The sequence below is a fragment of the Mytilus californianus genome, unplaced genomic scaffold (genome assembly GCF_021869535.1).
Source record: "Mytilus californianus isolate M0D057914Y unplaced genomic scaffold, xbMytCali1.0.p SCAF_10, whole genome shotgun sequence".
In the NCBI taxonomy this organism is placed as follows: domain Eukaryota; kingdom Metazoa; phylum Mollusca; class Bivalvia; order Mytilida; family Mytilidae; genus Mytilus; species Mytilus californianus.
The window spans coordinates 43,076,732-43,101,440 of NW_026262582.1; the positions used below are offsets into that span (position 1 = coordinate 43,076,732).

At 31.0% G+C, this 24,709-nt stretch overlaps 1 long non-coding RNA gene across 1 annotated transcript; it reads right to left on the bottom strand.

The window, feature by feature from the left end:
- Positions 1–7,871: 7,871 nt before the first annotated feature.
- LOC127719085 (uncharacterized) lies at positions 7,872–9,320 on the bottom strand. Its single transcript, XR_007990159.1, has 2 exons — positions 9,228–9,320; positions 7,872–8,017 (listed from the first exon to the last, which is right to left on the bottom strand). It is a non-coding gene; the product is annotated as an uncharacterized LOC127719085 (long non-coding RNA).
- Positions 9,321–24,709: the final 15,389 nt, after the last annotated feature.

The following is a 24,709-nucleotide window of genomic DNA, read 5'->3' on the forward strand; positions in this document are numbered from 1 at the left end:
GATATCTGCACGGACAAAAAGCATTTAGATAATAACATCAACGGTACTAATTTTACTGAACCAGTTGAGCATTCTGGCAATGAATGTCTCTTCATTGATCATCGAAGCTAAAATATTCAAAAAAGCTAATTTTATACAAACGTTGAAGAGTTGATCAAACAAAAAAAAGGACCAAAAGTATAGCAAAATCGGGAGAAGGAATAGAAACGTGCATTAGGGAGATCTTTCCTTAATTTAAAAAAAAATTATTTCGTAAAACAATTCTTTAACAGCAAATTTCAATCAAACAATATCCGCATTTTTATGCCAGTACCGAAGTGTTTGCTCCTGGGCTGATGATACCTTTGTGAACAAACTGTTCACCAGCAGAGTTATCGACCCAGTGGTAGTTCAAAAAATACCAGTACCAATTACAAACGCGTATTTGAACAATACACGTCTTTTTTGTGATGCTCGACGCCGAAATATTTGAAAAACCAAAACTTGAAAAAGTCGGAGAACTCATCAAAAGGAAAAGGACCTATAGTATAGTTAAATTGGGACAAGGAACCGATAAGTAGTTTTACCTGTGTTCGCGAGTTCACTCAACCTAATACAAGTTGACTATCATGATTAATCCAAGGTAACTGAAAGTGGCGTGAAACACCAACAAACAAACAACAACACAGTTATTAAAGACAAGTTCTACTGACAAATATTTCAACATTAGAACAGTCTTATGAACTTTAACGGAACCTTATCCATAGTAAAATCGAGCAGCGAAAGAAAAAATAACACGAAGAATGTACATTGGAAATCAATTAAAAAATCACTAATTCCATAATGATAGACATTAAAATGAAAAGTAAACAAGTGAAAACAGAACAAAACTAAGTACTTGTAAAATATCAATGAATCCTCGTAGTAACTTGAAGCCAAATTAAAATTCTCTGACTTACAGATGTAGAAGTCATGGTGTCCTATGCTTTAACACTGTTCAATGTCATTATATGTTCTCAAACCTGTAACCTAGGTAAATCTTCTCAGTGTCAAATATCTGTTTTGCTAGGCATTAAAATTTGTTGTGACGTAAATGGGACTAAACAGGAAGGTACCATATGATTTATTACTCATACTTCCGGTTTCAATTGTTCAACTTAATGCACATTTTAATTTTTTGTTTTTTTTTTTTTTACCACCAATAGTGTTCAAAATTTTGTCATTTTAGCTTTATTGATTGTCTTGTTGCAGTGCAGTGCAAAAAATATTAAGTTTGGACTTATATTGAAGCAGATAGTGATTAATCAAACAAGAAATAATCATCATCATTGTCATGATTTTATCTAACTGTTATCATGGTTATAGAAACAAATTCAAAGGATGAAGACAATTGATATACGACATAGCTGGCTAGAGTTAACTATTATATTGTATGAAACGGGTATTTATATTTATTTACTATTGATAATTATTTTGTATTCTATTTTGCTATTAACTCATACATTATCAATAACCAGTATAAAGTTGATTTGTACGAGCTTTGGAAACACAAATGTTCATTAACCGATCCACTTCAAAACTTAAATTGTACTCTTGTCCAAAATTCTCAAGGTTTGAATTCATTAATGGTATTGACCACTATTGGGTCGATGCCATTGCTTGATGTGTTTTGTCCACTATGGTATCACTAGTCAAGGAGTCATCACTCTCGAGTCTAATGCAGACAAACGCTCGTCTGACGTTCTTAATTATAAGCCTGGTATTAAGATGATTTTTTTTTTAAATACAGGTTTCCTGATTTGCTACCGTACCAACCGTAGTACGAACTGGGAGCCGTCGTTGAACTTTTGAAAAAAATTCATACATGCCCTTAATGTCAACGTATGTTTTATGAATCATTCTCAAAAGTATTTGAAGGATTTTTAGCTACAACTTGATATTAATTTCATGTGAATATTTTGCCTATTCATAAACACGATATTGCGTGTACTCGATTTTGTTTTCAACCAACCGTTGCAAGTAACCGTTGCACGAACGGTTTGTAATTAAGATTTATTTTCCATGAAATTGCACAGCCAAAAAGAAGCTAAATATAAAGCACATTTATATTTTATCTAATGTTCGCCTGTTATATTGATATATAACACCATAGACTGAATAGGTTGGCATTTTTGGGGTAGGCTTTTAGAAAACATGATAGAGTAAGAGCTATTTTAACATACAATACTGACCTCATAAATTAAAATGTATAAATTATGAACCGGTTGCACAATTGTTTGCACCTACATAAAAAAAAACTCCTGTGCAAGTCAACTTATTGTATCAAATTGTAAACCCGACTAAGCAAGTCTCTAGGTATATATATAAACTTATATCATATTGTTGACCAACACACCTCATTATTAAATAATCAATATCGATGCTTTGCATTCTTTAATAGAATTTGATATTGTCACTTATTTGAGTAGTTTAAATTCATTATCTATACCATTCTGATATTTTTCTGTATTTTCGCAAAAAATCGTCATACACACGTATGAGAAATATTACCAAAGTTAAAAGTACGAAGAAAGGGTCAAATAAACGATACGCTATAATTAGATGACAATTGTTCTAGTCTTTTTTAAATTCAATGATTTGAGACATTGGTGGGTTTTTTTCATCGGCGACAGAATAGTATTTATTTATTTTTCAATATTTTTTTTCAGTTAGTTAACTTTTTTAGAATGCATTTCTAGAAAAAAGAATATTCAGTTGTTGATAAACAAAAGATGAAAAGAGTGCCCTTTTCTCACTTAATATGAAGTCTTAGCTCTCATCCTCTCAAGAAAATTTGTTTCTGCTGTATTGATCAAAATAGATAAATAATAATAATAATAACTAATTTCAAAAATCATGCAAGAACTAATATGAAATCGAAACAATTTTGACATGTTAACGAATATAACCAACATCAGTAACACGTGTTTTAGAAAGTAGTTCATAGATATTTTTTTAATTATTCCAAATTCTGTTTATACACAAGAAAACATGTTTTTTTTCTATAAATAAAAAAACAAAAACAATACCTATAACAAACAGAAACTCAAATCTATATTTAGAATCTAAAAGCCGTGTCAATTCAGTTCGTTTTGGGTCTGTTTGCTTCATGCACTTGTTCACAATTAAATAATCTGATAAAGAATCAACGATAAAGTGTAATAGAAACGTTAAAATCGTTATGAAATAAAAAGTTATGCTAGTATTCTGCTGATGTGCATTTCAATTTTTAAAATTTGATCATTATGAAAACTTTTCGACTCCGCGGTTAAACCCAGCCTACTATTATTGAAATGGTTATGGACGACATTTTTCAGATAAACCACATTTTGGAATTTTTGGGTTTTTAATGTTCTGTAACCTGGTACAAAGAGTATTTGTTTCTTTTTTTAACCTGTTTTGATTCGATCACAACTGATGTGGACGAAACGCGCTCGTCTGGAGTAACAAACTATTATCCTCGTATCTTTAATGAGTGTTTTTTTCTATAATTTTAAAAGCAATATCATCCAGGTCACAAAGAAAAAAAATTAATACATATGAAAATAATATGATATTTCATAAATAATACTTTAGTTTAAATGACTGAGATATGTTTTTTTTTTGTAAAGGTTATGTGCAACTCAATCCAACTCGTGAAATAAATGAATGTGGGTCATTTATACACAGAGAAAAAGGTAAGCCATTATATCAAAGTATCCTTTCGGAATCACCAATACGGTTTTAAACAAAAGTGGAAAAATCAACAAATAATCCCCGATGGGTTCTCTTGTTTATTCTTTCATTCCAAGAAAGAAGATCATAAATATATATTTTCTTTACAATGGCTCATTAGAAGAACACGCCCAGGTTTGATATTTGACGTGAGTTCATCTAAAGATTTTTTAGGATGTTCATTTTCCACAATTTCTAGTTTTCTAGTTTTTTTGTTTATTTTTTAGACTCCTTATGCTTTTTTTCTTAAAGTGAGCATTAAGAATGTTGGCAATGTAACCTCATTATTTCTGATTTTTTTTTTCTAAAACCAACATTCAAAATATACTTTTATGTAGTCAACTATTTTGACATTAATGTCATTTTAGCAATATTTTGAATAGTTTAACACGACTTTTATAATTTTATAATCAAATTTCTAGGAGACATTTTACCTTCTAAAGCTTTACATTTTGAAAATGCTTTGCTCTCACCACTTTTTACAAAAATCACACAACATTATTAATGTGTAACATGTGTAATGCAATTATGATAATTGTTTAGGAGAAAGTGTTATATGAAAGATATAACATTTTAAATATTTTGAAATAACGTTCGTCTTTTATTTTTTAAAGATAAACCGCATTTAACAATGAACTACACCTCAAACAAGGTTTATGAGGGACAACCCGTCACACTCTGTTGTTGCTCTGAAAGTCGGACATACACAGTAGAAATATGGTGGATGAAAAGTTTAGTACTGTCTTCAAAGTATGATTCGAACTTCATTTGTCATAATATTATAAACGTCAGTCGTTACGATAGCGGTAGTTACCAATGTTTTGCAGAAATCGAGATTGGCATTGTGAATGCTGAGGTTGTAATTGAAGTTTTATGTAAGTCTGAATTTATGGTCGACAATATTTATTGTGTTTTCGATCTCTTACTCGTTCAACATTGATATTTATGATAATTTCGGAGATCAAATATTGTCCACAAAAAAAATATACCGTTTCAGAATCTAAATGAGTATGTGATATGTACACCAAAAAGTCATTGGTTTGATTTATATTCTTAAGGACGTAGTTAGCCAATCACAACATTTAGATGTAAGCTTTTGAAATTAATACCCAGAAAGCATTAGATTCTGAATCGTCGAATTGGGTTTTTTAGAAAGACGTGAAGTGACAGTAAGAGAAAAAAAAAGGGTCGATTTATTGTCCTTGTGAATTAGCGTGTGATACTAGTATGAAAGAAGGCTTTTAACTCATAGCATAATGTATCTTGCGATCGAAACGGAACATGAACTGTATATTTGCTAGCATTCTGTACTTTCAATATGAGTGCAGGCTGTTTAACTTTGAAAAGAAATAAAAGCTTAGCCTTGAATTCCGAACATCTGTCAGAAAATATTGTTTGTACATATAATTGTAATCTCTACAAAACACAGTAATTTTTTATGAGTTCATGTCTTATTATAATTTAGCTTCAGAAGCCCCCTGTTATTAATAAAACAACGGAAACACTCGATCGGAAAATTAAATTTGGGGAAAGAAATGGTATTCTTTATTTGACCTTTTTAACTTTATGGATTCGAGCGTCACTGATGAGTATTTTGTAGAAGAAACGCGCGTCTGGTGTACAAAATATTAATACTAGTATCTATGATGTGTTTAATTTTCATCATTTTTTTTATTTGTTTCAGTAAGTGTTTTGTGACATTTTTAATAAAATACTTTCAGATCCTCCTGATATTCCAGATCAACACATAAATGTAACTGAAACTGATATTACACGAACCCTACAGTGTATCGCACACGGGGTACCTGCAAGGTATTCATATGGTCAATGGAAGCATCTGTCATACTTTGGAAAACACATCAGATATTTAAATTCTACTGCTGACGGAAGAGTACTTCTACCGCTAATTTCAAACAAGATCAACAGATATCAGGACAGCGGTATATATATATGTACTGCGTCAAACGGAATTTTTAATAGTACCGGTTTTAGTTTTCAGGACGGAAAGATTTTCGTTGTTTCAAATGGTAATACGTATGTATATCAAAACGGATATGGGGTTTGTTTCGCGTCAATGTCAAAATCTCTCTCTCTCTTTGTCACCACACGCACACTATCTTTCAAAAACGCGGTTGGAACGGTTTCGGATTAATTTCCGAAACACTTTTTACCTTAATTTATAAATAAAAGGCGTCATTACTTTAATTTTAATACTCTCAAAGCCATAAAGCAGATCAATATCAATGCAAGAAAATTAAACAAAAATGGATGGAGTCGCATTAACACAAAAAGGAGCGAAACCGGATGCGTAATCAACTACTGCTTTACATACTTCATCGTCTATGCGACTCCACACTCAGTCAAAATGTCACAATTGGTAAATTTTTCAAATCACCCCAGTATTCCTGTACTTGCCAATTTACGAAACATGTCTTAAGTGAGTTACGACACAGACACATCGTACCAATTCCTGATGGTGACCGTAAGAATAAAGAAATGTAGATTTCAGTAGTTCATACCCCGTTAATGAAGTCCATTTAGAGTAAACAAATACTACCGTAACGTATTAAGGTGGTACCTAACACTACAGGGAGATAACTCTGTAAAAATCAGCTAAACGTTTTAATTACGTTGTATTGTTAAGGAAATATTAAGCTTCTCAATGATCAAAATTAGTGTTTGTCAAACTGCTATATAACCAATGAAATTTTTCTGATAAAGTGGTTGGTTCAATTTTTTTGAAATTTTTATATTTTTGTCAAAGGGTCAAAGTAAATATTTTGTCAAAATTTTATGAAAATTAAACGAGCCAAATTAATATTAGTCAAGGTGTTGTGTACCACCTTAATTACGATATTAAAATATTTAAACGCCATTGAATAGAGCAGAGAAATGAAAATTAATAATTGAAAAGTTGAAATCATCACGTTGGTTATATAGTTTGATAACTCTTAAAAAACGAATTTAACTTGTTTAAGGTAAAGTAAATAAATGTTCAGCACAGAAACAGCATTCACAAGACATTCATTACTCGTCGCGAGCAACCTACCACAAGACCATTCTTTTTTACAATGCCTATAAAAAATGTCAAAAGTGATCTGTTATTTGATGATGTAACCCAGCAGGCACACAACGTTGATTTAACATTGAATCAATGTTTATTTTCTATGTTGAATCAATGTTGAATTATTATTAGATGTTTGCAAATTTGTATCAACGTTGAAATCCTACGTTGAATCATTGTTGATATTCAACTTTGAATCAATATTGAATAATGGTTGCTTCAACATTGTTTAAACGAATAACTCACCTTGAATTCCGATTGAATTCAGGGTGAATACCATATTCAACATGGCATCAAAATCGGTTAGTGGTTGTATTCAACTGTGTTTCCACCTAAAACTTAAGTTTCATTCATCCTGTATTTTCTGTGTGTTGCATTCCATAATTTTATACTGTAGCAATATTCAAGCTAGTGTCTTCTCAAGGCCCTCTACATGCTAAATGTCATAGCAACATTCTGCCGCAGGAAACTTTATCCAATAACTGCTCCATCAGACCAAAATATACAAAAATCTCAGAAAAAAATTGATGAACTTTAAATAATATCATTGCCTGGTCATATTTGACATGATGTGATCTTTTGCTCATTGTTGAGGACTGTATAATGACCCAAAGATATATAAATAATGTTCTGTGGTTGATGATTGTCTTGTTAACAATAGGCAACAATAAAAACTTTGAATATATACCATTGACTGTCAATTACTCATAGAAGAATTTTCAACAATAAAACTGAGAGACCACATTCTTGTGATAAGAGCATGACTTGACCATGATGATGTCAACAACCAATCAACTGAATAACAAATATGTGTGTTTAGGGCTTTTCTACGAACCATAATTTAACCCCCAAGATTTTTTTAACATTAAACGATATGCATATAAAAACACAAATTATCATAGAGAAATATTGATCTATCCTTATTTTTGAAAGCACACAACCCTTAATACACATAGTTTTTGCCCAATGTCTATTCTAAATATCTGAGTGATCAAAATATAAAACAACTTTTGCTGTTCCTACTCCATGTATTCTAATGTCCAACCACTGATTATAGAGAAATATATCAATACGATAAAATTAAAATAAATTTATTTATTAATAGTGAAAACTTCAACTTCTTTCTTCTCCCACCCTGTCTTTTTGGGGCCCATTTCAGAAAGGTTGTTGTTTGGTCAGACACTTGTCGTTCCGTGATTCCATAGGTCTTCATGATGACATCTACAAAATCAAAAGTTATAACATTGTCAAGTTTAATACTGTTCAACATATTTAACTATTAATAACTTCATAATGATGATATTTAAAGTATAAATCAAAGGCATAAGAACTCATGAAAACTAAATGAAAGTTAAACTTCCATCTAAATCTCAACTACATTTCCTTTTTTATAGACCAGAAGGTATAATCTGCAAGAAAATCCTAAATACTACATTTTAACTTGAACAAATTGAAGGTTTATCCACATATGTCTTTTTCTGTATTACTTGTGTTGATGCATGGATATCTATCTGATTGACATATACAAGGGTTGTAAAGGGGGGTTCTTAACACGAAAACACGTGAAATAAAAATCCCCAAAACGTCGCACGCAAAATAAAAATTGGGATAAACGGAGCACGAGAAATAAAATCGTAAATGCTAAGGAAAAAGTACTAGCAGTTATTACTCAGTCGTTCTTGGAGATCACACAGTCATGATAATGGACACGAAATCCCTGCGGTCACCTTTTCGCGTCTGCTAGTTGCATCCGATTTGAAAAAAAAATATTCATAACTTGATAGCAATTAATATCCATGATATCCTGGGAACATATAATTTAAAAATCCAGACTGACTTGGAATTTAGTCCCGGTTTACTTTTTTTATCAAATGTGGGACAAGCACGAAAAATTAAGAGTACCAACACGAAACACGGAAAATAAATAAGGGGAAACACAAATAACGCATGTCGAACCAAAGACAAGAAAACGAGAAATAAAAAGGCCAAATACGTTGCATTTCTTTACCTACCTCATATGATATACCCATCATCTTTGATTACCTTGTCAAAACACTACTTCAATTTTGACAGTAAAATATTAAAGGTCCAACTTGGTGAGCCATATAGCTTCTGACCTTTCCATCCCAATTTTGTAAACAACTCATGCCCCCCTTTTTTGTGAGATTTCGTGGACCTGAATTGAACAGGTAAATAAAAATAAAATTTCTTTTTTCTTTTGATTCAATCATATGATGAATTCAAATAGTCAACGATAAAAATTCATGAGACGTTGCAAGGTAAATCGGGAATGGTAACATGCTAAACATCCCCCTTTTCCTCGTGTAAAATTTCAACTTTTCAGTACAGTTTTCATAACAACTTGATATGCTCACATTTCGAAAATACGATACTGTATTAACTGTAATCACAACAATTTATATATACTTACGATAAAATATAAAAGCTGTATACAGGAAAGATATTGATAAAAACTCTGTAGAATCACCTTGTGGTCTCGAAAGCGGATATTCAAACTTTGGCAACAAAACCTGCGCATGCGCATATCTGAATTTGTCTTAAAATAGAAATATGAAAAAAGCCGCGAATTTTAAAATTCACTATTCTAATAGATCTATCGGTTGTTTATATTACAAGTTATCAACCATTGATTATGAACTGATTTATACGTCTTTCTCTTTAGATTGTTAAAAAGAATAGAAAAAAAAAGGAATGAAAACAAGATATTTGACATCAGCAGCCACGGGAAAAGGGGGCATATTTTTAGGGGAAGGGGTTATTCACAAATATTTATATTTACTGTATGATTCTGTATGCAAGCTGGTTCTATTAATTTATTATGTTTTGGGGTGGGGTGTAATTTGGGAATTTCTATTATACGGGGTGCAAAGTTCATGATTAATTTATGCTGATATACACTGCGATTGTTTTATATATAATTCTATAATCACCACGACAATTAGTGATAAATCTACTGAATATTCTATTTTATGTGAATATCGTTGTCAATTTAAAAAGAATTGTGATGTGCCCAATACTTCTTTTTTGACAATTCTGGTATCCACAACTACTGGGTTTTATATATGATCATATATTGTTTAGCCAACGTTGATTCAATATTGGTGTTTCAACACAATGTTAATTCAACGTTGAAACAATGTTCTAATTTCAACGTTGAATTGTCAACGTTGAATCAATGTTGAATATTTGTTGATCAATGTATAACCTAAAATCAACAAAGATTCAACGTTGATTCAACAAAGTGTGCCTGCAGGGAAGATTGAATTGTAATGTCTTGCACATGTTGAAAGTCTGTACAATGCATGTAATAACAATAAGTTATTAAAAACACTTAATAATAGAAAACCAGTTGCTTCCTGCAATAATTGCATATAGTGTAAGTGAATTCCACAAGCTTTATATAACTTGCAATTTTCATGGGGTCATATTCTTTTAATTGCTTAATATTCAAAAGCTATCAAATGTTATTTTGATCTTTCTAAAATAGACACTTGTTAACCTTATACTATCTAAATGGTCAAATACTTAAAATTGCTAGCGTTTTATTGAAAATTCAGTAAACAAAATTCAGTCAATCAGAAACGAGCTTGCATCTGGCAGAAACTCATTCTGTTTTGCATAATAGGAAAGAAGAAATGTATAAAATGAGCATTTGTCAGTATTCCTCTTTGTAGTCTATTTTGCACATAAACGCTATCTGTTTAAGAATATAATTGAACTAAAACAAAGTATAGATTGAATAGTCATTCTTGATGAATGGTAAGTAACAGGTTTCAAATAATATGATGTCAAAATAAAACAATTGTAGCCTTTTTATTTCGGTCAATACATAGAGCTGTTATTTTGATTTACCAAAATCACATCAGTAAATACATTTAATACTCTGCATATTGAAAAATCCCTATCGTAAACGCATACGTAAACGAAAATCTCTTTTAATGAGACTGTACAATCGATCTTTCAATTAAGCATGGGGGTAGTAGTCTAGCGCAAAGGAAAATATCAAATAAATGATTGAATAATTGTTTGTTAGTGTTTAACGCCACTTTCAGCACTTTAAATATATCATGGTTGTCAGTGCTTAATGGTGGACGAAGGCGGGATGCCAGAAGAGAACCTATGAACTTTAACAAAAAAGATAATCTTAGTCAATAAGATTTTTGCTTTAGAAAAAAAACGATATATAACTAGAAACATACTGTTGTACGTTTGTTTTTTCTACATTGGGTAGAGGTATAGGGGGAGGGTTGAGATCTCAAAAAACATGTTTAACCCCGCCGCATTTTTGCGCCTGTCCCAAGTCAGGAGCCTCTGGCCTTTGTTAGTCTTTGTATCATTTTTAATTTTAGTTTCTTGTGTATAATTTGGAGTTTAGTATGACGTCCATTATCACTGAACTAGTATACATATTTGTTTAGGGGCCAGCTGAAGGACGCCTCCGGGTGCGGGAGTTTCTCGCTGCATTGAAGACCCCTTGGTGGCCTTCGGCTGTTGTCTGCTCTATGGTCGGGTTGTTGTCTCTTTGACACATTCCCCATTTCCATTCTCAATTTTATTAGTCAAACATCTAAAACAAAAGTAACATGCAAAAAAAAAAATATAAGGAAACATGGTTTTACCATTGTTAAAACTCAGATAACCTTATTGGTATGTATTCCGCTGATTGTTTTAAGGTTGATGAACACACAGTAGCAAATATTTCACATAATAATGCGATATGAATATACCATGCATTCGAATTAAACCAGCACGTTGAATTGGGTTTTAACGGTTCAGTAGCTCACAAAGCGATAGTCAACTGGAACACATGTAACTTTTCAAAAATAAATTATTTTGACTTCGAGTTGATAAGTCCTTAATTATGCAGGTTGGAATAAAAATACCACGTGCTAAGTAGAGAAGCAGGAAATGCTAGTACCAATTTTGTTTTTACTTGACCCCAAATCGCTGACATCTATAGTTAAAACTATTTTTTGACTACTGTAAGCAACATTTCTTGTACAATTTTTTATGTTACTTTAATTTTCTATAATAACATATATTTCCTATACTTTTCCGTCAAATTCTAATATTGTCAAAATATTTTTAAAAGGCCCGCCTGTGTTTTTGAAGAAAATTGTAAAAAGGCGGAATGGTCATCCAGGGAAAATATTCAATTTGAAATGTATTGTATACACTAAATCTGAGATAGAATGGTATAACATAAAAAGTGAGAACAAAGAAATAGCAGCTTCCATACAGATGATACCTGTAAATAGTACTATGATTTTTCATGGAACTGTAATATATGTAGAAGCTATTGAAGTCGTTTTGAGCTTCAAAACATCAACTATCAGTAAATGTCATAACTACACAGTAACACTGTGTAATGGTTATGGCAATAACAGTTTTATAGTAGAGATAAAACCAGTCCCAGTAGGTAAGTTGTTAGTTTACATATACTTTTCTCAATATACAAAATGGGTTCTATACAATAAATTTGAGATAGAATTTAGTTATGTAAAAAGTGAAATAAAGGAACAACATCGTCCATGCAGATAACACCGTTTGATAGTACTACGATTTTCCATGGAACTGGTATATATCATGTATATGAAAAAGAATAAATTTATCATAGATACCAGAATTAAAGTGTGTAAGCCGGAAGCGCGTTTCGTCTACAACAGATTTACCAGTGACGCTCGAATCAAAAAAGTTAAGAAAGAATAATTAAGAACGCAGATGAAAAACACTAAATGTTAAAAGGTTTTGAGCTTCAACAGATCAAATTATAGTTGTTCCGAGAACGGAAGTGGTATGTTTGTTTTAGGGTAAAAACCAATTTTAGTCTATGTTGGAACGATTTTTTAACAGAGCATTATTTGAAGAAAAAAGCTTTAAAAGGATTTTTTTAAACATCTTTATCTTGAGTTTTGTATTTTATCATCAACTATTATTAATATATTGCCGCAACACAAAATACTTTGGCTGAGTTTAAACCACGCAGTACACCTTACTAGTCGATGTATGACCATTTTGTTTGTTTTTTCGCCTCTCGCCTATGACTTAATCAATTGCGTTTTAATCAAATTTAAAATTAAAATGATGTGTTATGATTGCCAATGAGACAATCATTCATCAGTGAACTAACAACAAGAATGTAAACAACTGCAAGTCCTTGTTAACAATTTATATTTGATTTGTAGAGGCGTTAACGCAGATAGTTGGTATAATAATAAGTAGACTAAAGGATATTTTTATTTGCCTATAACGTTAAAATCAAGAGTAAATAAGAGGGATTTTAGACCAAAAAAAGCCGTTTACTGAAAACGAAAGGGTTGGGATAAAACAACCCCCTATTACACTGAACATATCGAGCTTTGTCTTTTGTTTTGCATTAATCAGGTTTGCTTCGAGTTCTCATTATTTTAAAATTACATCTCAAATATGTACATTACGCTCATCGCATATATGTAACAAATCCAGGGATCACATGTTTTAGAAATCGTTTATTATAAATGTGTTAATCATTAATTATCTAAAACAAAATACGACATTTATTTTATGGTTGTTATTTTGAATTTAAGCAGCAAGTAAACTTCACTGGTATTACAAAAAATTTATATAAGTTAACCTGGTGTCATTTTTTTCTAATAATTATAAAATGAAAAAACTGCTTAAAACAAAGAAACACAGTAATACATGTAGTTGAATAAAACTTCAGATGGAAGGAAGATCATTAATACCAAGATTGCTGTAATTATCGTCTCAGCATTTCTGCTCTTGTGTGTAGTCATTTCAGGGATTGCAAGTAAGTAATTGTTTCTTTATATGCTTAATTTCTAATCTAAATTGTCAATTTTTATATTTTATTGAAAAGATCTTTTGAAAACAATCTGATACTTGGATCTTTTTTACCGAATATGTGTGGACCTATGACCATATTTCTTTGTTACCTTCACTTTAAGGGATTCATCAGGGTGTTTGAAGCTTGTTTCATTGATTTGTAAAAATATTAATGTTTGCCTCGCTTTTTTATATCTCAAAACAGTTATATTTATACAAAACCTAGGGCTAATTCGATTAACCATATTAACAAAAATAATTATCGGTTCAAAGATAAGGCACTTTTTGTATAATGATAAGATAAGGTCGTTTCGATTATAGCATATGATTGTCCGGTGTTCTCACATGTCTCACTTTATTTGCATTTAATGTGTTGTCTAAATAGCTGAACAGTTTTTTATCCTTGCTGCAGACCATTTTGTAATTTTTATATCCTGGCATATACAATGATATATATCAAGTAATTGAATTGTGTAATACTGCAATCTACTAAGACTGGTTCCCTATCCTGTATCTGTTTGTTTTAGATACCCGTGTGTTGCAACACAGTCTACAATCTTCTTTGTTTGTACATTGAACACTTAAGAAAAATGGTCGATAACTAAAGATTATGTCGATGTATATTTGAATATATTCTTGTTCATTGTAGTTTTCCTAAAAAGAAAAAGAAACACGAGGCACAAAGTTAACAGGTATGTTAAATATTTACCTTTGCTCATTGTTAGTTTTAACTGTCCGAACACACTTTGGATATAATTTTCAAACTTTTGTATAATAAAATAAATAATAATGCGGTTTGATTTGATAGTCCATACGAATACATTTTGTTTTTCGTTTTCACACTGAATATTTATGTGAACGGTTATTAGTTTTCTCTTTTATTTTACTCTATAGCTATAATTGTCAATAATTTTCGTCATTGTTCAAAACGCAGTTGCAGCTTTATCCTGATATCATTTGCATTTGTTTGATTGTTTGGAATCTTAGTTTTCCTATTTTTCAGTGCAACTGAAGGTACATGTCGGACAAAGTCGCCAGATGGTAAGCATATTGTTATCTTAAAAAATCACCATTTGTTTAGAAAACAAAAAAAACAATATCGCTTACAAAGTTTATTCTCAAACTCTTTTTGTCGATTTGATGTTTAAATTTAAAATCTGTTCATCAGCATCCATATAATTTCATTGATGTTCGTGTAAGCATTTTATCAAAACAAAATAATTTAGACGGAAATAGAGAGATTTGTCAAAGCAGTTGTTATCAATGTCTATATGTATGACATTATTCTTTTGTATGAATTATAGTAGGACCTCAATCCAAAACTACATTTATACAAATAGTAGTACGTTTCAGAAATCAAAACAAAAAGGAATTATACAAAAAAGCTAAAATTGTTCTGGTTGAGAATGTAGAATCAAAACGAACTTTCAATGTGTCTCTCACAAATGTTAGGTTAGTACCGTAGCTGATTTATGTTTAATTACTACCAATATACTAATTGTAGGTTATCCTGTACCAGTGAACCATAAGCAAATTAAACGTGAACAGAACAGAGATCCATTGGTAAGATGAATTCGATAAACATATATCTATAGTTTTATAAAATTCTTTAGTAATTTTTGATTGATTTAATTTCAATTTTCCGATCGCCCGATATTCAGTTTTCTGTGTTTTAGTTGATTATTGTGTGTAATTCTGTGTGTGTTTTTTTTTTCTCTTTCTTTGGATATGTTGTTGTCCATTTTACTTCGAATTACGGTTTTTTATATATTCTCTCCTTTTTTTAGTTTTGCAAAATTTCTAGAAAATTTCATTTCATAAATAAAAATTAACATTTAAAATCATAGCAAATACAAAAAACATTGACAAGCGATCAGATGTAATCTCCTACATATAACCAACCAGTTTAGGTATCAACTAAATAATTGTAAATCCAAGTAAGACGAACTTTTTTAATAGCGTATTCTGAATTCACCTGTAACAAAAAATAAATAAATTAAGAGCTGTGTCAGCAAATTAAAAGAAAAGAAAGGAAAAACCCAAAATTGTCAACGGTAACACGTTTGTAACTATAATCACAAAGACATATACTTCACTTTATACATACACATTTCGTTTTAAATTTTTTAGTTAGGAACTTAAATGACGAGAGGATAACTTTTGGATGTTTTAGCGTTTTTCACCTTTGTATTCATTTTCTAAGATACTGTTTCCAATATAACATGAGGAGATGTGGTATGAATATCAATGAGACAACTATCCAACATAGTCCAAATAATGTCGATTGAAGCAATTATAGGTTAACGTACAGTCATAGCCATTTTGAATTACGTTTATTGAATTATAAGCTTCGTGTGTCCTCTCACAAAATTTAGCTTCATCTGTAAACTTTAACCAGATCATTAGATTTAGTGTCTTAGAATGATAAAAATTAAAACTGCAAATTATTGACTTTCATATTAATTTTTTTGGAAAATATCCAATATCATCTTATTTTTATATTTTAACATAATTATCCGATTTTTTCCAAAAAATTATTAAGAAATTCATTCCAGAAATCTAAATTGAGGAAAGTTATGTCTTTTCACAGATATATTGCTATTACAAAGAACGATGTCCTTTCATGCAAAATTGCACTAACTTTGAAAAATTAATTTCATGTGTAATTTGCATTTCAGACAGATGTTGAAAACAGAACAGTTCAAGCAGATGCAAATGTTTCAGAAAAAGCTATGCGCCTCGTTGATTCGCGGCATGTGCTGAGTAGTAATGAAACAGGTTACTCCGATGTCTGGTGCTAATTAATGGAGGATCTTTGATATAACCCCGCTATATGTATTGAGCTCCCCTCCTTCTCAGGCAAAAGGCAGTGGTTGTTTGAAGTTATATCGTAAAGCTTTAAGTAATTAACAGTAGAGCATGCATGAATCCAAAACAAAAAGGCCCTGTCAGTTTGTATTTTTAAACATCAATTGTTTAAGTAAATGTAATGTGTATGTATTGCTAAATGCATCATATTTGAAAATATAATAAGAAAAATTGTATATCTGCTTCATATTTATAAATATAATAGTATGAATTAGGGATAGATTTCATTTTTCTTCCACTTTTCTCGAACTTTGTCAACTTTTTCTACGTTTATGACACCATTGGGGAAAATCTGTTTGAACTGAAACGATCGGACATTTTTACATTTGTTCTTTTTAAATCTTCACCATATTATCACAGAAAACAAAAAAATTCAGATGTTTAGGGCCAAAATTGTTAATAATAAACCGAATCCAAAGGGGTAAGTGATAGATCTTTGACAGCCTTTTTAAAAATTATTGTCACATTTTTAAGGGTCTGCACAATTTATTACTTGGCATATTATGAAGAAAAGTATCTTTTATTTGACAATGTATATTGACCTCTATATGTCTTTTGCATTATTGTATTCGTTTAAATTTTATCTCATGGACATTCATCTTACATCTGTTTATATTCATGTCAATATTGATACTATTAAAGATACAGCAAATAGAAATGCGAATAATGAAATAAATGTACAGAATATTCGTAAAAACGTCCTTAAATTTACAATATTATATTTCACTCTTAGTTGATTACAATTGATCAAATCTGGTCCCAGAACGTTATAATAAGTAATCACACGTTATTGTTTTGATTTGTTTTGCGCTTAAATTTTATGAATTTTTAAAATGCATAACAATACAAACATAGCTGCACAAATAAAGGCAACAGTAGTATACCAGTGTTCAATAGTCATAAATCTATTAAGCGAAAACAAATCCGGGTTACAAACAAAAAACCGAGGGAAACACATCAACCAAAAACCATTTATTATTTAAGTATCAGTTATCACGATATTAGGACTTGACGAACTCATCATATACGAAACAATTTGCAGAAGAAATGGTTTTAGTGTAGTTATCTTTTTTCTGTAATTGGTCTTTTTTCTTTTTGGTACTCTAAGTCCGATCATTTACTTCGTTTATCTGTCTTAGTATGATTTAATATGTATACAAGACAGAAAATGATGTTTGAAATAAATGATCACTATCAAACTTGTTTGCCCTCTAAATGATTTCAAAAACTGCGTTTGAGACAAATTAAAATATCAGAACTCCCACAGAAGATATGAAAACACGAAATGCAAATAGCAAGGTTATAAAAAAAGGAATGTTATTACTTCTTACAAAAATTGGATTGTCAATCATCACAAATGTCGAAGAGATTATGACCCTTTCATCTGAAAACCATTTTTTTTAGGGAAACATACCTCATTGTCATTTTGGAAAATGAGGTGATTCATGTTTCAAAAAATCTTTTAACTAAATGTTTTGACATGCAATTTCATAAAGTTCTATTGAAATGGACCCTTTATTATCAGAGACAGTGTTTATTTAGAATATGTTCACGCCAGGTGTATTTTTAGAGCTACAAATAAGATTTTAAATATTTCGCATTTTTCCTAAAAAAAAAAACCATTTACGGTGCTGACTAAATAGCCTTTTCAAACAAGTTAAAGTCTACCCTCATTAAGCAAAGATCAATATGTGTCCAGCAGTAATTTGTAACAGCTTGTACAGAGAACATTTCATATTAGAAACCTCAATGTCATTGCAATGGAATTTGTGTGTTATATTAGTATATAGTAATGTATAACTTTTCTCTGTACTTGTAAATATTTTCAATTGTGTATATACTTATGAGCCTGAATTAGTAGTGTATGCCTGAGTAAAGTGCATTGAATTTTTTAGAAGAATATATAATGCATATTGTAATTTTGAATTATATTAAAGTCGGTAGGCACAGTTATCCAATTAATGTGTTGGTTTATTATCAGATTAATACATTCGTTTTATCAAGGTGAATTAGAACATAATCACACAGTTTTCTGTTTTTTATTTAATAAGATATTTTATCAAATGAATATTAAATTATACAAGTTTTTGTATTGTATTCAAACATTTTGTATTTAATTGATATCAAGTTCATTACTTTCTTCCTTAAAAGGAGTAATCAGAATAAATCAATGTTTCCTTGTGTTTCATACAACAGGAAACAAAACTTTCAAAGAATATAACTTTGATGTTTCAAAAAAGAATTTAAAATTATAATTAGGCAAAAGCAAACCTTACAGGGAAACAAATAAACTCGTACCACTAAAAACTCGTACCGATGCAAACATGAACCATTGTCAACTCGTACCAGACCTGCTAAAAATATCAACATTTGTACCTCAGCACTCAAGTTGAAAACACGTGTGCAGACTAGTGTTCTAGTTTATGTTTAAGAGTAGTGGGCATAGTTTTAAGGCGAAAAGGTTTCTTGACTGAAAATATGAAACTTGGTGATGTTCTCAAATCATAAATTTAAATATTTAAATAAAATCAATGTATTTATTCTGGATTTATAGTAGTTTGGAGTTGTAAAAAGCCTTGTCAATTATTTGTAGGAGTTGTAAAAAGCCTTGTCAATTAGTTGTAGGAGTTGTAAAACTCCTTGTTAATTAGTTGTATAGGAGTTGTAAAAAGCCTTGTCAAGCAGTTGTAGTTTGGGGTTGTGAAAAGTCTTGCCAATTAGTTGTAATTTGACGTTGTAAAAAGCTTTGTCAACTAGTTGTTGTTTGGGGTTGTAAAAGACCTTGTCACTTAGTTGTTGTTTGGAGTTGTAAAAAGCCTTGTCAATTAGTTGTAGTTGGTAGTTGTCAAAAGCCTTAATAATTAGTTGAAATAAAGTATGTGTTTTTCATCGTTTAAGACTCTATGCCTTTGAGACATAGTTTACAGAATAATTATTGAATACTACTAACGAGTGATCAGGGTTTCATGTGTTTACTTGGTTACGAGTTTGCAACAGTGCGAGTTTACTTCCAGTGATACGAGTTGACAGTAGAACGAGTTTGTTATGATACGAAAAAATGTGTACTACAATTACATACTACGTAATATAATCACATAATTCGATACGCAGTAAAAATCTAAATCACGTCACAATGCTTTACTTACTAAGCAAAATAATGTAATGTGACAAATTAAGATTATTAGAAACATTTATATAAAACACGTGAAAGAAAATAAATGTTTAAAGTTATTTAGAAGATACTTCTTGACTGCGTTTGATAATGGCGGTTTGTTTTGTTTTGATTAAAAATAGATGTTCACGAACGTTAAACGTATTTGACTTCCCAAAATGTAAGTTTGATAAAAACTTGGTGAGGTTATTCAATAAATAAATTGCAGGTGCACTTTACAATTTACTATACTATATACTTTAATGTTCAAACTAACTTTTTTCATCGAATTTTCATTCAAATGTAAGATCCTATATTATATACTCCCTAGTCATCCTTAACATTAAAAGAGAGATACCAAATGAACATTCAAACTCATCAGTCGAAAATAAACTGACAACACCATGGCAAAAAAAAAGACCAAAAGACAAACAAAGGCATACCAAACACAACATAGAAAACTAAAGACTGAGCACCATGAACCCCTTCAAAAACGGGGTTAAACTCAGGTGTTCCTCATCAATTAATACACACTTTCCCTTCTGTAATTTTGTTAATCCGACTGACTTAATTTGCTATGATATACAGGGGCGGATCAAGCCGTTTATAAAAGGGTGGTTCCAACCCAGGATAAAGGGGCAGTTCCAACCAAATGTCCCCATTCAAAAGCATTGATCGTCAAAAAAAAGGGAGTTTCAAACCCCAAGAACCACCCCCCACCCCCTAGATCCGCCACTGATATATATATGAAATACCCAACGTTTGTATCAATGGTACACTGTATATACGACATATGTCCGATATAGTGACAAAACCTGTTTATTTGCAACAACGGATTATTCAGGAAGCAACAGTCTTTTCAGTATTTTGGGGATTGCAAAAATCTAATTTACATGTTGGTAGAAACATTGAGAATTTCAGCGATGATAGCAAATCAACAGTTTTATTTTGCATGAGTTATGTCAAGTTGAGGTATAAAACAAGAGAGAAAAGGCTGGTAATTTTCTGATGAAATGTGGTCTAAATATATGCAACAAATGAAATATGAGAGATCGAAAAAGTAAAATGATCTATATAAAAAAAAATATATAAATAGTCACTATTTTCAGGATTTATTTTCCAGAAAAAGCTTACTGGTGGTGCTGTTAGAGCACTGTCCAAAATAAGGGGATGGTTAATTGGACACAAACATAAGAAACTCCCCAGATTTGTAATGAACTTGTTAACTTGCAATGCATTTTTGTCGTTGGTCATTGATTATAATTACTGTCTGACATATTTGTTTTTGTTTATGGTTTGAGAATAAATCAGACTGTTGGATTTCTTGATTGGAATCATTCAAATTGTACCATGCTGGTTACCGAGCGGTATAGTATTTGATCCCTTTTTGCTCTGGTGAATAGTTGGCAAACATACCACATCTCCTCATTTTTATATTAAGTGCATTTTTTCTTATACGGATGCACTTATTCATTGCTTGCAATTTTTTGTTCTTTTCTGAAATAAATGTATAGATGTCTTAGAAACTGTTTGAATTTTTGGATTCTGTGTGGCAATGCAATATGTAAACTTCATATGACGCAAAGTGTTTAATACTTGTGAATATAACACGTTATCCGTTCACGTTAACTTAAATGTTAGAAGGAACAAAATACAAATGTACATTTCGATACATTGTTCTCTCCGTGTTCTACGGCTTTTGCCGCCTATAAAAACTGACCACCATATGATATAGCCAAGGACCCTAGAAAGTGGCGTTATACAGCAACAACAAAAACTAAACCTTAAGACAGAAATATAGACTAGTTCTAGTGACAAATATTCCTGCATTGGGACAGACACATTAACTGGAATTCAACCTTATCCCTTATATCGATCGGTGGAGAAACAAGCATATAGAACAAACAATGTAAAGTTTCGAAAAACTCCCATTATAACAAACAATTAAAATATAGGTACAAGTAAACAAGTAAAAACAATCAATATTAATGAATATCAATATAGAAATCATGCCGCTCTATGCTTTAATATTATTTCCCCTCATTATTTGTTTTTAAACCTGCACTCTGTACCACAATAACATTGTACTCTACTCTTCGTCAAATATATTTTCACTAGGGGTTCAAAGTTTGTTCCGGAGTGAATGTGAATATAAAATTTACTTAAACAGGAAGGACATCATATGATTTATTAATCATTCATTTGAATTTATTTGTTCTAATAACCGCATTTATAAACTGTAGGCAAGTTTTTACTTTCCCATAAAATAATCAAAGGAGAGCAAACTATCATCGTCATCGCCAATCGAACAGAGTTTTAATGATTCATACGAGGTTTAAGTTTGAAACCAAGAGTGATAATGATCATAATGTACTGGTACAGGGAACATCATGGTCCACCCCCTGAGGTCTTTAGAAGACTGAAAAAATAAGGACTAAATAAATGCAAAAGTTAACAAATGATATATGATAGATCGGGAAAGTTATATAAACTATATGGAGAACAAATATATTTCGTTATTTATGTTTGTAAGATGTTGCCTTAACCTTTCATTTGTTTCATAACTACATACCCTTCCGGAGCACCTGAGATCACCCCCAGTTTTGGTGGGGTTCGTGTTGCTTAGTCTTTAGTTTTCTATGTTGTGCCATCTGTACTATTATTTGTCTGTTTGTCTTTTTATTTTTGGCCATGGCGTTGTCAGTTTGTTTTCGATCTATGAGTCTGACTGTCCCTCTGGTATCTTTCGTCCCTCTCACATAACTTATACATATACTTTTTTTTATTAATTTTGATTTACAAGTAATAGAGTACACTCTACAACTGCTACTAGTCATGTAGTAACGTGGAAGTCAGCAAAACATATCATCAAAGATACAGACCATTTCTCAAAGCTATATTGCAGAGACTACCTTTATATCATATTGGATTGAAAATAAATTTTCTCTTATATAATAATGATGTGTTTTATATTCCCAATTTATTTAAACAATTGGATCATCAATTTATAGTGTTTAATAAAAAAATATCATATCAAAGAAAACCAATGATCCGAGACAGCAAATGTACTATTTATGATTTTTTTTTAGATAAAAAGCAAACTTGTGCTCTTGTTAAAGGCAACAGAAGTATACAGCTGTTCAATAGTCACAATCCGATTATGAAAAAAAAACCAAATCCGGGTAACAAACCAAAACCAAGGGAACCCATCAACTATAACAGGAAAACTTCGGAACAACAGAAACACTGAACTACAACACAAGTTTACGCCAACATACATAGAAACGGACTTTAGATCATAACTACCACATTCCGGACTTGGTGCAGAACATTTTAAGAAAAAATAGTGTTTTAAACCTGGTTTTATGATAAGCCAAACCTCCCGCTCATATGGCAATGTTAAAAATATCGCTAAAATGACAACACTACTTGACAGGAATACAGTACAAACAAACGCAAGAACACTCAGCACAGAGAAATACATAGATAAATAATATAATAGTACATTTCAACATGTAAACCGCAGAATAACAACGGACACCTCCCGTGAATTTACGTACTATCACTGTCCTGGATAAGGAATGGGATTGAACGCTGAGGAATATGTTTGATCCTTCCAAATTCTTTATGTGTCTGTCCACGAGACTGCAATTCATTAGTTGTATTGCATATTTGTTTATTTTCGTTCATTAATTTGGCATTAATCAAGTCATGCATTTCCTAGATTGCTTACTACATGTACTAGACGATATGTGTCTATTTGAAGGCCGTGCGGTTCCCTGTAGTTATTGCATTCTTGGTAGTTGGTATCTTGTGAAATCTTGGAAATTATACCACATCTACTTATTTTGATATAAAATCATACCAAATCCACTTCTCTTATATAAAGTGTTGCTGCTGCTGCTCTCAATTTATACTTGAAAGTCTTTCCTTTCTTGAACAAATATCAATCAAAAAATTATTTTTATTATTAAGGTCGGTGATAAAACATTAAGATTGAATTTGCAACAGGTTATACTGACAAAGGTTCCTGATTAGGATAGTCACAGGAACTCACGCCGATCCTTATGCCTTTTGATATTAATGAATGAAAAAAAAGGATATAGAACGTACAATGAAATTATTTTTCGAGAGGTCATTTAGAATGTGACGAAACAGGAAGGATGAAATATAATTTAATAATCATTCATTCAAATTTAGTTGATCAATTTAACGTCCTTTTTAAATTGGGATTTAAAAAGTATTCAACCACACGAGCAGACATCATCAACAACATCATCATCATCATCATCATAATCATCATCATCACTATTTTAGAAGTTTTAGTATATCTATTGTTATATGTTATAGATCAAAGGATGAAGTCATTTGATATACTATATAGCCTGCAAGTGTTAACCCTTGTATTGTATGAAACAGGTATTTATATTTATTTTTTATTTCGAACGGGATCGTCTTTTATTTGTCATCGACTCATAAAACATTGATAGCCGATAAAAAAAATCATTTGTACGAGCTTCAGAATTCCACAAAAAACTTTCTGGGGTTCAAATATACTGCGTTTTAAATACCATTGTACAATACGGTAAATAACCAGCTGCATTTGAACACCTTAAGTTAGTATGGATGTCTTTCGCCATCTTAAATTGTAAAAAACAGAGAACCTAAGGTCCAGATTTTCAATCAAGTTAGCAGGAATGCAGATAACCTATGTGAATTTTCATTTAAAAGAACAATTTATAAGATTTTAACTTATAAATATTAATATTTTTCAAGTGTTGATTATTTTTGATTGATTTTTAATGTTTTTAATTTGGCATTTTAAGGGGAGGTAACTCTGAAGTAGTGCATTTTCTGAAGGAATCTACATGGAATTTTGCCATTTTGTATTTTAGCCGGAAAAAAGGTACGGTGACCCTATCTTTTCCTTTTGGTATTCTCAAAGCATTTTCTAAAAGCTATCTTCTCGTATTTTATTTTACAATTCTATCATTTAGTTTAGATTCTAATCACATAATGATGTTTTTTCCTGTATAATCCATACAAAA